At 33.7% G+C, this 14,692-nt stretch overlaps 1 protein-coding gene and 1 non-coding gene across 6 annotated transcripts in view; one reads left to right on the top strand and one right to left on the bottom strand.

Annotated features, from left to right (window-relative positions):
- The window catches only part of MNAT1 (MNAT1 component of CDK activating kinase), a 198,824-nt gene that overhangs the window by 102,182 nt on the left and 81,950 nt on the right, over positions 1-14,692 (bottom strand). The window lies entirely within an intron of this gene.
- LOC122444396 lies at positions 9,569-9,675 on the top strand. Its single transcript, XR_006270239.1, has one exon. It is a non-coding gene; the product is annotated as a U6 spliceosomal RNA (small nuclear RNA).

Below are 14,692 nucleotides of genomic sequence, written 5' to 3'. Positions count from 1 at the left end.
ATGCCTGTAGACTTATGGGAGGGGGGCAGAGTGCATTGTTTAATGGACATAGGACTGCAATTTTATAAGATGAAAAAAATTACAGAGACTGACAGTGGTGGTTGCAAAACAATATGAATGTATTTAATGCTACTGAACTGTATACTTAAAAATGGTTAAGATGGTAAATCATATGTATTTTACCAGAATAAATTCAGTTTAATTTAAAAGATAAAATTATTATTTTTTAAAGGTTGATTCATGAGTTTATTTTTAATGGTGAAAAAATCTAATGTTACATTTTTAGGAATCAGGGGTTCCTAGTGAGCAAAACAGACATATTCACAGATGATACCAAATATATTCTGTAAAGACAAACTAAGTAAAGAGTTAAATAAGAAATTTCTTTCAAGTTAAATTAAACATTTTAAGCAACATATTTATATTGCTCCAGACCTAAGAAAAGATGTTTTAAACAATCTGTCTCTCTAATACTCTCTCCTTCTGTCTGGGGAATACAAGTAGATTTTCATGAGTTTGGATATTTTTAAACTTCGTCACTAAAACAGAAAAAAAATTTTTATGTAAATATGTAGTCTTTCAGAAAAAACTTATATTAAATTTTAATTGTTTTTGCTAGCATTACATCTTTAAGCAGATGTAATTAGTATGCTAGAAATCACTAACCAGTTTCATTCATAATGTTTATACTACTTGAGGAAACATAAAAATTGATGACAATAACTATAAAACATGAAACAAATACATAAAAAATGTCTCAAGACTTGATCTTACACAATGTTCTAACACTATGTCAACACTGGTGGTATTTTTTAAATACCTAAGCCCTCTAATTCATTTTGAAATGCATGTGCTTTAAGATTTCCATAATATCCAAAACCACTCTTGATGAAGTCATAACTATAATTAAAAATAACATCCAAAGAACCCATAGTTGTAATGTTAAGCAGGTTAACCCAGGTTAACCTCCAAATAACTTAAAGCAGCTGTAAGAACAATTCTAGTCTCCATTTATTTTGGTTCTTCACACCACAACAGCTTTCTCTTCTGTCTCTCTCTTCTTTCTAGCAAGAATGCAAACAAATACACTATCTGCCTATAACTCCTTACTCTTTTAAACTCCTCATACTGTGTCCTCATCAAATAATGCAATGTTTAAAATACAGGCTTTGGAGTCCAAAAAGTCAAATCCCAGCTCGACCATATCATTTTTTTAACACGCCTCATTTTTACCTGTAAAATTACTTTCATGACTCAAATAAAATATATTTAAAGGACAGGATAGTCTAGTATGTACAAAATGCTACTCTATTATCACCTTCATCAGGAAGAGAAAGAAGAGGAATATTTTGCACCATTGCCATAGACCATCTATGAGTCACTACCACCAGATAAAATCACCACAGGCAAGTATTAACATATGAATGGTAACCTTTCAAAAGCCTGTCTGTAAAAGCTCAAGACATTTTCCCACAGAAAGAAAAGTTTTGAATGACGGTACAATCCTGAAAGTAGGCTAACAATATATAAAACATTATCTTAAATTTAGTAGAGCCCTGGAAGCAATACATGAGAGAAAATAAAGTTTGCTTTCTCTTTCCTGGGTGCAACCCTGGCCTTAGGCAAAACTTCAAATTTCTGAAATTTCAGCTTCCCAGATTTTGCCTTCTGTATTCCTATCCAGATCTACTATCTTTGGCAGGCGTTTTATGTCGCCACAGCACTCTAACACTTAGTTCCTAATGAGAAACATTCCACTCAAACCTACTGATTCTCAGTGCGCTCCACGATTTTAGTCACCAACCTACATCTCACCACAGAACTTCCTGATATCACTAAGGTGTTAGAAGTAAAGAAATTGCACTGCATGATTTTACACAGTGGACATCTGGTTTTTATTACATTATTATTGCTTTCAAAAAGAACATTTGTAAAACATATTTTTCTGAAACAAAATACAAAGCAGTAGTTACCTTTTAAATATATGGGCTAAGAAATATTCATTGATCATTTTATACCTTGCATAATGTTTTTGTGTTTTTAGCAAGTGTCCACAAATTATCTGGGCCAAATTTTTCATCTTCATGTTTTCCTATATTAAAATCAGATTCTCAAAAAGCATTAACATTTTTCACAATGAATCAACTATGGTAACATCAGGAATTCCACAATGAAAACTTGGAAGAGTACAGAAGCCCTAGCTAAAATCTGAGTGTCCATAAATAATGAAACTCAGAGAATCCTCTAAGTATACAATATATTAAACATCATCTCCAGTCTTACTGGCCACTTGATTTTGAATCCCTTCTTCAATATCCCTATATATGACTAAACACCTTACAACGTATCAACCGAAGTACCAGAATAGTTTATAGAGCCATGCCTCAGTACCTAAATAAATGCATAAAAGTATACACTTAACTGAATGAAGAAGAGATGATACCTATATGACACAAAAAAATGTATCTCTATGTGCACAAATCATAATATTTGTCTTACAAAGTTTAACTACAACTTTTCTTCTCTTCATTTTCTTTATCTCATAAGACTTTCTAGGAAATATGATTTATTTTTTTTCTTTTTTGGCCATACTATGCAGCATCTTAGTTCCCCAACCAGGGATAGAACCCATGCCCCCTGCAGTGGAAGCACAGAGTCTTAAGCACTGGACTGCCAGGGAAGTCCTGGAAGCATGACTCTTACTGAAGAGAGATATGCTCTTGCTAAGAACAATGCACTGATATCAATCGCCATGGTAATACAAATACAAATTCATAAATTCTTAGGATGCATCTTTAACTAAAGTATTTTAGTCAATAAAGCACTAGATCATTTCTTAACTATGAGCTTACCTAAGGCTTTAACCTAGTCTGCATTCTTGGTTTCTGTTTTCAATAATTCCAAGTGATGGCCAGACTAATGTTTGTTTTTCTATACATCTACCACACAGTATCTGCTCAATAGAAATTCCCATAAAATGTGAACCCAATAAAGAATAGAGTTACTTTTAGGGTTTTTACTATCTGCAAAATAAAGTTATGCTTTAAATCATTCTTTAATGACTTAAAAAGTCTTTAATACTTTTTAATAGACTGTATCATTATTTCCTATTAACCTATTTATAACTTCGAACAAATTCTTCTTCCTTTGTGTTTAGACTGCTTAAAATTTTTGGAAAGTCTACATCCAGTTCTAAGACTTATGTTTAGAGTTAGTCACTTAAATCTCTTCCTTTTACTCATTTTCAGCTTCTTTACTTTTTAAAAATATTATCTACTATCTTAGCTAGGAATCTGGAAAGTAGTTTATAATTTACAGTATCTAAGAAAATCATTCGAAGAATCTGTTCTGAGCTTACTTTCACTTAATTTCATTTTATTCTCACAAATACCATATTACAAAATATATTCCAGTCAATAAGGAGTATATTATTCCAAATGAAGAAGGTTATTTATCCGTGTCCCATAACCATTAACTCATACAGCCAGAATTTGAAACTCCTCAGTCTGATACTAAAACCCTTATCTATCCCTAATCACACTGCTATCCTTCCTATCTTCTGTAAAAAAGGCAAATAAAAGTCTCTTGGTTGTGCCATTAAATAGAATATCAGGAGGATACATTTACCTTCCATTACCTTTCATTCTCAACCCAAATGCCCCTATTGGGAAAAGTACAAGTTGCTACTATATAGAACACAAGGAAAATAACTTGATGATCTTTGATAAAACACAGTGGGGCTTTACTAGAACTAGTGACAGCTATAAAAAAAACTATGCAAAATTATTTACCATTTCAAGGACAAGAGGTCTTGCACCAGAAATAGGTGATTATATTTATGGATCTAATTTCTTTTTTTTTTCCCATTTATTTTTATTAGTTGGAGCCTAATTACTTTACAATATTGTAGTGGTTTTTGCCATACATTGACATGACTCAACCATAGATTTACATGTGTTCCCCATCCCGATCCCCCCTCCCGCCTCCCTCTGCATACCATTCACCATTGCAACAAAAAAAATAAAATACTTAGGAGTATATCTACCTAAAGAAACAAAAGACCTATACATAGAAAACTATAAAACACTGATGAAAGAAATCAAAGAGGACACAAATAGATGGAGAAATATACCGTGTTCATGGATTGGAAAAATCAATACTGTGGATCTAATTTCTGAAACTAAATCATCACTATAGAAATAAAAAGACTATTTTATAGAACCATGTCATTATCAATAATCCTCTTAGTATACACAAAGGCAATGTAAGAGTTCCTACCCATGATCCTATGGGTTGGTTCAAGGTCTAATGTTATTTCCTTTATCAAATACTTTTTCCTTCTTTCATTTCCATCTTTACCTGTCTCTCTCCTACTTCACATGTTTAACTCAAGAAACACTCTGGTATAATCTTAAGAATCTGAAGGTTTATATTCTGATTCTGACTTCCATTGTCCTCCTAGGCATAGAAGACATATTAGTAAAAAAGGACAAAGAGGTAGGATCAATAATACTGATGCTGCTTATTTATATGTAAGTACATTCGATGGCATAAAATACTCTCCAATTACAAGATCTCATTAAAGTGACCACAGATATAGAAATCTAGCACCACAGGCATTTCAAACAACTCAATATACTAATTTTAGATGTATTCTAAAAAATTCATATACATTAAATAACATTCATTTTTACAGCAGAATATAATCAGTAAAACTATAAATAGGAAGCTTTGAAGGAATGTTTGTCACTTATTTGAATTAGCACTTTTCAATTTAAACGTATGATCCCTCAAATGTAAAGTCAAAATATGATCTGAAAGAAGGCACTGTTATCTATCTTATGAAAAAGTAAGCCCTAAATAAAATTCCAGCAAAATTATCTATAATTGTGTTTATATTATATGAATGACTTGCTGTTTCTCAAAAACAGCATGTGGAAACTAAGTAATTCTCAAACTTGCAAAGTATTTCCATGTGCTTAACAAGAAAACTATCCAAAACAAACAATGCTTAAGAAATATTTTATTATTTTTATTACCCTACCATCTGTTTTAGTCCTTTTTTCCCCCTTTGGTTTCACTCACCTTCTTTCTTTCTGTTGCCTGCCTATTGCTCATAGTAGCACTTCTAAAGAATAAGGCAGCAAAATTAGATAGCGTGTTGGGGACTTTAGTCCCAGATATTACTTGACAATGACATAGTCTACAGTTAAATATCTATGGACATAAACTCGTAAATAAGTTAATACACACCTCAATGAAAATACTAAATATACTATGGTATCTTTCACCTAGTCTTCAAGATTATCATTCAATATTCACCAAAGGGAAAATATAGTAAGATCCTGTGTTTCTTAAAAAAAGTTAATACCTTTTATTACTATAAGCCTTAATTTTACATGTGTTTTTATCTAACAAATATATAGAAAATAGATATATATGGGTGTATGTACATAAAATCTGATGAGGCAGCAGAAAAATTTAAAAGCACAACATAAAGTAAAACAAAAAACTAAAACACTATTACCATTTCTCACTAGCAAAGATGCTTAAGTAGCCCCTCCACAAACAGGTATTGTTGAATTCCATGGCTATGAAAATGTGAGGAAAAAGGCAAATATATAAAGAAATAAGTTATGATTATAAATATTTTTAAAACAGAGTAAAAACATGTATAATCTTCCTTTAAAACTTACCTCTTTATACTAAAGCCCAAAAAGGTGACAAAATCAGGGAAGCTGAAGCCCTACTGGGCTCTAAAAGTGTAGAAAGACAAAGAGAACATTTTGAAAGCAGTAAATGAAAAAATGACTATTGACATATAAGGGGACTCCAATAAGATCAAATGACTTCTAATCAGAAACCACAGAAGTCTGAATGTGGTAGGATGATATATTAAAAATCCTGAAAGAAAAATACTGTCAACTAAGAATTCTTTGTCCAACAAAACAGAGGCAAAATAAAGACATTTCAAGATAAACAAAGACTGAGTAATTTGTTGAGAGCACACATGCACCACAAAAAATAATAATAGTACTAAAGAAGTGTTTCAGGCTAAAATGAAATAAAAGCAGGTAGTAACTAAATTGTCACAAAGAAATAAAGAACATTAAAGGGGTAATTATATGGGTAAGAATAAAAGACATGAAAAAAAACTTTTCTCCCCTTTATCTCCCCTTGTTTTTAAAATAACTTAAAAAATGGTAAAACAGTGTAATTTGGCTTTTAACACATAAAAGATACATGACAATAATAGCACACAAGAGTAAAAATAAATGGAGTTAATCTGGATCAAAGATTCTATATTAGTGGTATTGAATTAGTATTAACATGAAGTAGTATGCAATAAGTTAAGATGCATACTGTAACTTTAAAAAGTAACTCAGCAAAATACAGCAAAAAAAAATTTTAATATTGAAACACAAAACAAAGCAATAAAAAATGAACAAAATGGACATGTGACATATAGAAAACAAATATAAAAATGGCTAATGTAAATCATATCTATAATTACATTAACTGTAAGTGGGTAAATACACCAATCAAATGGCAAAGATTGTCAGACTGGAAAAACAAAATCCAACTATACAATGTCTATAAAAGACACATCAGGATCACACACACAGAATAGACTGAAAACAAAAATGCAGAACAAGATAAACTGTGTAAATAAAAACCATCAGAGAGCCACACAGTAGTCTTAAAGAAAAAAACTTACGTAACTGAAGACAAACTAGACAATTCAACAGTAAAAATTTCACTATTCCAATCTCAGTAACTGACAATCCTGACAAAAAACCAGTGAGGATACAGAATATTTAAACAATATCATTAATCAATCAACATGATGCAACATCCAGCACTCCACCCAAACAACAGTAAAATACATATTAGTTTGAAGTGCACATAAAAAATTTTCCACAATAGAAAATATATTGGGCCATAAAGTAAGTATCAATAAGTTTAACAGGATTAGACTCATACAACATAGTTCTCTAACGACAAAAGACTTAAACTGGAAATCAACAAGAAAAAATAATTTAGGAAATTTACAAATATTTGGAAATTAAACAACACACTGCTAAATAACTGATGGTCAAAGAAGAAATAACAAGAAAAATAAGAAAATATTTTCAACTGTATAAAAATTAAAACACAAATTATTAGGGCAACTAAAGCAGTGCAGACAGGGATTTATAGCTTTAAATTCCATTCTAGGAAAGAAGAAAGATCTCAAAGCAATAACTTAAGCTTCCCTCTTAAGAAATGGGGAAAAGAAGAGCAAAGTAAGGAGAAAGGATATAATAAATATTAGACTAAAAATCAATAAAACAGAAATCAGAAACAACAGGGAAAAAATTAATAAAGCCAGGATGATTCTTAGAAAAGATCAACAAAACTGCCACAGTGATAGCTTGACTGACCAAGAGTAAAAAAGACACAAACTATCCAAGTAGGAAATGAAAGAAGTGACATCCCACCTGACCCTACAGAATTTCAACTTAGATGAAGTCAATCAATTCCAAGGAAGACTCAAATTACTAACAGGGAGACAGTGACAGAGGAAATGAGAGGGAAAGAAGAGGAGAGAGAGGGGAAGGAAAAACAAAAGAAAATGAAAATGTCTAAACAGACCATACAAAGTAAGGAAATTTAAAAGTACTCGAAAACCTTCCCATTTAAGAAAAACCAAAGCCAGACAGTCTCACTGGTGAAATCTATCAAATTTTAAAGAAGGAATACTACCAATTCATTACAAATTCCTCAAGAAAACAAAAAAGTAGGAAGTATTTTCCAACTTGTTCTATGAAGCCAATATTCCCTGACACCAAAACCAGGCAGTCATGTTGTAACATGAATGCAGCATTAAAAGTATTCTGTTAAGGATGTTAGATTAAAAGACTACATATTCTACAATTCCTTGTACAGAAAAATGTGCCAAAAAATCAAAGACAACTCTATAAAGACAGAAAGCCGAGAAATGGTCTTAGAGTAGGAAGAAGAACTAACTGCAAACTGTCACAGGAATATTTCTGGGGTGATGAAATACAGTAGTCCCCTACATATGAATGAGTTCTATTCTGAGAACAAAGTTAGCCTAGGTACACAACTTACACAATCAGCCATATAGTACTGTACTGTAATGGGTTTATCATAATTTTCACATACATAATACATAAAAAACAAACACAAGAAATAAAACATTTTTAATCTTACAATACACTACTTCGAAAAGTACACTAGTACAGTACAACAGGCGGCATACAAGGGCTAGCTAGCATCGAGTGAACAAGGCAAGCAGAGTCACTGGCTGGAGGAGAGATGGGGGTAGAAGATGTGAGAGCTGCAGGATCACTAGCGACAGGAGACAGAGGCAAGCTACAATTTCACTCTCACCTGACACCAATGGAATGCACGTTCACATTTGAAAGCTCTCAACTTGAAGGTTCCTATGTAGGGAATTAACTGTATTCTAAAACTGTATTATGGTTGTGTATCTCTTAAATATCACTAAAAATCATTAAATTATAAACTTAATACAAGTGGATTTTAATGTATGAAATTATTCTTCGATAATCCTGTTCCAGAAAAAAACTGATTCATTGAATAAATCAACAGTTTCTTGTTAGACCTATCAAAATAAAAGAGAATACTGGAAATTTTAAAAGAAATATTACTCTAACACTTACATGTATCAAAAGAATTTTGAGGAAATATTACAAACATCTTTATGCCAACAAATATGAAATGCTCAAATTTCTTGAAAACAACAACTTAAAAAAAAGAACATCTAATAGCATACATCTATTTATATAAATTTAGTTGACCAAAAACCTACATGCAAACAAAATTAGAGTACCAGATTGGTTTCGCTAGTGAACTCTATAAACATTTTTGGAAGAAACAACACCACCTTATTACAAACTCTTTCAAGTACATGGGAGGAGACCCCACTTTCAAATAAGACCAAGTGGGCTGACAAAACTGTTCCAGGCATTACTGGTAAAAATGTTACCAGTATTACCCTGATACCACAGACAAAGACATCTAAAGGCAAAGAACACTGTGGACCAATACTCCCCATAAATGCACACATAAAAAATTCTTAATAAAAGTATTAGCAAATTAAATGTACATGTATCACAACTATGGAGAATGATGCAGAATATATCACAGTAACATAAAGCTAATTTAACATTTGAAAATTTAACTAAACATTAACAATATAATGTACTGTAATGAAGAAAAATCATATTCAACATAGTAAAAAAGCATCTGAAAAACATCAATATCCACTCAAAAATTTTCTAAAATTACTGTACACAAAAAATAAGATGAACTTTCCTCACTCTTATTGAAGGTATCCATGAAAATTCTACAACTAATATGATATATAATGTTCAAAGACTAAATGATTTTCCCTTTCAGTAGAGAATAAGGCACTGTAATACGGCAAGACAAAGAAAAAACAGGCAGAAAGGAAGAAGTAAAACTGTCTCCACATGTACATGGCATGAATACCCCCCCAAAAAAAAACCCTAAAAGCAACTACTAAAAATAATAAGTAGTGCTTGCTTCAGCAGCACATATACTAAAATTGGAACGATACAGAGAAGATTAGCATGGCTCCTGTGCGAGAATGATATGCAAATTCGTGAAGTGTTCCATATTTTTGAATGTATGGGTATGAATGATCAAGTCCTTTGTGAATATTTCAACCAAGCAGGCAAATTCTTAATGTTCACATCATTAAATAAAACCTGATTCTTCTAAAAATAAGTAAATAAATAAATAAAATAAATAAAAATAATAAGTAGAATGAGCCAGAGCACAAGATATAAAAAGTTCACACTTGGAGTAAGCACAAGAAAAATGAAATTTTAAGTAACTATTTCCTTGAAATATTTCAATGCAAAGAAATAGAGGATAATTTATTTCAATAAAAAGAAATAAATTTATTTTATTTATCAATTTATTTATTTATAAAATAATTATCAAATAAATTTATTTATCAAATAAATAAATTTATATCAATGCAAAGAAATAAATCTATTTATTTATAAATTTACGTATTTATCAAATAAGTTTATTTATCAGTAAACTGGAATAAATTTATTTCAATTCAAAGAAATAAGAGGAAAACAATACAATGGGAAATACTAGAGATCTCTTCAAGAAAATTAGAGATACCAAGGGAACATTTCATGCAAAGATGGGCACAATAAAGGACAAAAACGGTATGGACCTAACAGTAGCAGAAGATATTAAGAAGAGGTGGCAAGAATACACAGAAGAACTATACAAAAAATACCTTTATCACCCAGATAACCACAATAGTGTGATCACTCACCTAGAGCCAGATATCCTGGAATGTGAAGTCTTAGGAAGCCTTAGGGGCTTTAGGAAGCATCACTATGAACAAAGCTAGTGGAGGTGATGGAATTCCAGGTGAGCTATTTCAAATCCTAAAAGATGATGCTGTGAAAGTGTTGCATTCAATATACCAGCAAATTTGGAAAACTCAGCAGTGGCCACAGGACTGCAAAAGGCCAGTTTATATCCCAATCCCAAAGAAAGGCAATGCCAAAGAATGTTCAAACTACCATACAATTGCACTCATCTCACATGCTAGCAAAGTAATGCTCAAAATTCTCCAAGCCAGGCTTCAATGATACATGAACCGTGAACTTCCAGATGTTCAGGCTGGATTTAGAAAACAGAGGAACCAGAGATCAAATTGCCAACATATGATGGATCACAGAAAAAGCAAGAGAGTTCCAGAAAAATATCTACTTCTGCTTAATTGACTATGCCAAAGCCTTTGACTGTGTGGACCACAACAAGCTGTGGAAAATTCTTCAAGACAGGGGAATACGAGACCATCTTACCTGCCTCCTGCGAAATCTGTATGCAGGTCAAGAAGCAACAGCTAGAACTGGACATGGAACAATGGACTGGTTCCAAATTAGGAAAGGAGTACAGGGCTATATATTGTCACCCTGCTTATTTAGCTTCTATGCAGAGTACATCATGTGAAATGCTGGGCTGGGTGAAGCTCAAACTGGAATCAAGATTACCGGGGCAAGTATCAATAACCTCAGATATGCAGATGACACCACTGTCATGACAGAAAGTGAAAAGGAACCAAAGAGCCTCATGATGAAAGTGAAAGAGGACAGTGAAAAAGTTGACTTAAAACTCAACATTCAAAAAAAGAAGATCATGGAATCCTGTCCCATCACTTCATGACAAACAGATGGAGAAACAATGAAAACAGTGACAGACTTTATTTTCTTGGGCTCTAAACTCACTGCAGACGATGACTACAGTCATGAAATTAAAAGACGCTTGCTCCTTGGAAAAAAAGCTATGACCAACTAGACAGCATATTAGAAAGCAGAGACATTACTTTGCCCACAAAGGTCCATCTAGTCAGAGCTATGGTTTTTCCAGTAGTCATATACACATGTGAGAGCTGGACCATAAAGAAGGCTGAGCATCAAAGAATTGGTGTTTTTGAACTGTGGTGTTGGAGAAGACTCTTGAAGAGTCCCTTGGACTGCAAGGAGACCAAGCCAGTCAATCCTAATGGAAAGTCATTAGAAGGACTGAATAGTCATTGGAATATTCATTGGAAGGACTGACGCTTAAGTTCCAATACTCTGACTGCCTGATGCGAAGAGTCAATTCACTGGAAAAGACCCTGTTGCTGGGAAAGACTGAAGGCAGGAGGAGAAGGGGATTACAGAGGACAAAATGGTTGGATGGCATCACTGACTCAATGGACATGAGTTTAAGCAAGTTCTGGAAGATGGTGAAGGACAGGGAAACCTGGCGTGCTTCAGTCCACAGGGGTGCAAAAAGTCGGACACAACTGAGCGACTGAGTAACAAATCAAGACTTGTTACTGAGTTACTGGAACTGAATAGAGAGAACAGAAGTAACATACAATCAAGTAAGTTTAAATAAAGGCACCAAATGTGCACAAGCAACCCAATGGAGAAAAGAAAGTATTTTCAACAAATAGTACTGGAAAAACTGTATGGTCATATGCAAAAACTGGACCCCATATGTACTTTACATCATACATAAAACTTAATCTAAGATGAATCAAGAATCTACCTATAAAATAAAAAACCATAAAGCTTACAAACACAAGAGTATTTTTTGACTTTAGGAAATTTAAAGGTTGATTACAGCTTCCCTGTAGCTCAGACAGTAAAGCGTCTGCCTACAATGCGGGAGACCTGGGTTCAATCCCTGGGTCGGGAAGATCCCCTGGAGAAGGAAATGGCAACCCACTCCAGTACTCTTGCCTAGAAAATCCCATGGACTGAGGAGCCTGGTAGGCTACAGTCCATGGGGTTGCAAAGAGGCGACACGACTGAGCGACTTCACTTCACTTCTATACTTACAGAAAATAGAAGGGTAATAACCTTAAAAGAAAAAAATCCATAAATGAGCCTTAATCTAAATCAAAACATTGGATCATCAAAACATACCATTAAGAAAACAAAAAAGTAGAGAATTCTCTGGCAGTCCAGAGAATTTGGGCCTTGCCAATGGCCCAGGTTCAATTCCTGGTCAAGGAACTAAGATCCCACAAAACGCATGACCCAAAAAAAAAAAAAAAAATTTTTTTTTTTTTTAAAGAAAATGAAAAAGTAAGCTACAGACTCGGATACATTATTTGTAAAACAGATTATCTGACAAAAGACTTGTATGCAACATTTTAATTCTCAAGGAAATACAAATTAAGATTAAGATCACAATAACATACCATTAAACACCCACCAAAAGAGTTAAATTCAAAATGCTGACAAAATTAAGTAATGACAAAAAGCGGCGTAATCAAAACTCTCATACTACTGGTGTGAGTATAAAGCTGTGCAGCTGTTACAGAAAAAAATGATCAGTATTTTCTTCTAAAATTTAAATACATATACCATAAATAAAAAATTTCACTCGTATTCTGAACTAAGACTTTAAAACATGTGTTTACATCATCAGTAGAAAAGATGGAAAGCCCAGATATAAACCCACACACCTATGGTCAATTAATCTACAACAAAGGAAGCAAGAATATACAATGGAGAAAACAGTCTCTTCAATAAGAGGTGCTGGGAAAACTGAACAACTACAAGTAAAAGAATGTAGACCATTCTCTAACACCACATACAAAAACAAACTCAAAATGGATAAAGGTCTAAATATAAGACCAGATACTATAAAACTTAGAGGAAAACATAGACAGAACACTCTTTGACATAAATCTCAGCACCTACCTCCTAGAGTAATGAAAATAAAAACAAAAATAAACCAATGGGACCTAATTAAATTTAAAGCTTTTGCACAGCAAGTGAAAGTTGCTCAGTTGTGTCCGACTCTTTACAACCCCATGGACTATACAGTCCACGGAATTCTCTGGGCCAGAATTCTCTAGGCCGGAATATTGGAGTGGGTAGCCTTTCCCTTCTCCAGGAGATCTTCCCAACCCAGGGATCGAACCCAGGTCTCCCACATTGCAGGTGGATTCTTTACCAGATGAGCCACAAAGGTAGTCCTTTGCACAGCAAATGAAACCATAAACAAAATGAAAAGACAACCCACAGAATGGGAGATAGTATTCGCGAATGAAGTGACCAAACAAGGAATTAAATCTCCAAAATAAACAAAGGGCCCATGCAGCTCAATATCAATAAAACAACCCAATCAAAAAATAGGCAAAAGATCTAACTAGACATTTCTCCAAAGAAAACATACAGATGGCCAAGAGGCACATGAATGGCCGGTCAGAATGGCCATCACCAAAAGGCCAAGAATAATAAATACTGGAGAGGGTGTGGAGAAAAGGGACCCCTGCCACAGTACTGGTTGGAAAGTGAATTGGTCGGAAAGTGAATTGGTCGGAAAGTGAATTGGTCAAAGCGATGGTTTTTCCAGCAGTCATGTACAGATGTGAGAGCTGGACTGTAAGAAGGCTGAACATTGAAGAATTGATGCTTTTAAATTGTGGTGCTGGAGAACACTGTTGAGAGTCCCTTGGACTGCAAGGAGATGAAACCAGTCAATCCTAGAGAAAATCAACCCGGAATATTCACTGGAAGGACTGATGCTGAAGTTCCAATACTTTGGCCACCTAATGCAAAGCACTGACTCATTAGAAAAGACTCTGATGCTGGGAAAGATTGAAGGCAAAAGGAGAAGGGGGCAGCAGAAGTTGAGATAGTTAGGTAGCATCACCGACTCAATGGACATTAATTAAGCAAGCTGAGCCTGGCGTGCTGCAATCCATTGGGTCGCAGAGAGTCAAACACAACTTAGTGACTGAACAACAATGACAAAATAGTACAACCATTGTGGAGAATAATATGAAAGTTTCTTAAAAAACTAAAACTACCAGAAGATCCAATAATGCCATTTCTGGGCATATATCCGGAAAATACTATAATTTGAAGAGATACCTGCACCCCGTGTTCACTGCAGCACTATTTACAATAGGTACGTTATAGAAGCAACCTTAATGCCCATCAACAGAGGAATGGATAAAGAAGATGTGATATATTTACACAATGGAATAATAACCATACAAATGAGTGAAATAATGCCATTTGCAGCATGTGTGCGTGCATGCTCGCTCGGTCATTCAGTTGTTTTAGACTCTTTGTGACCCTATGGACTGTAGCCACCA

Source organism: Cervus canadensis, chromosome 6 (assembly GCF_019320065.1).
Source record: "Cervus canadensis isolate Bull #8, Minnesota chromosome 6, ASM1932006v1, whole genome shotgun sequence".
Taxonomy (NCBI): Eukaryota; Metazoa; Chordata; class Mammalia; order Artiodactyla; family Cervidae; genus Cervus; species Cervus canadensis.
The sequence above is the reverse complement of the archived record's forward strand: the minus strand, read 5'-3'. Positions and strand labels throughout refer to the sequence as shown.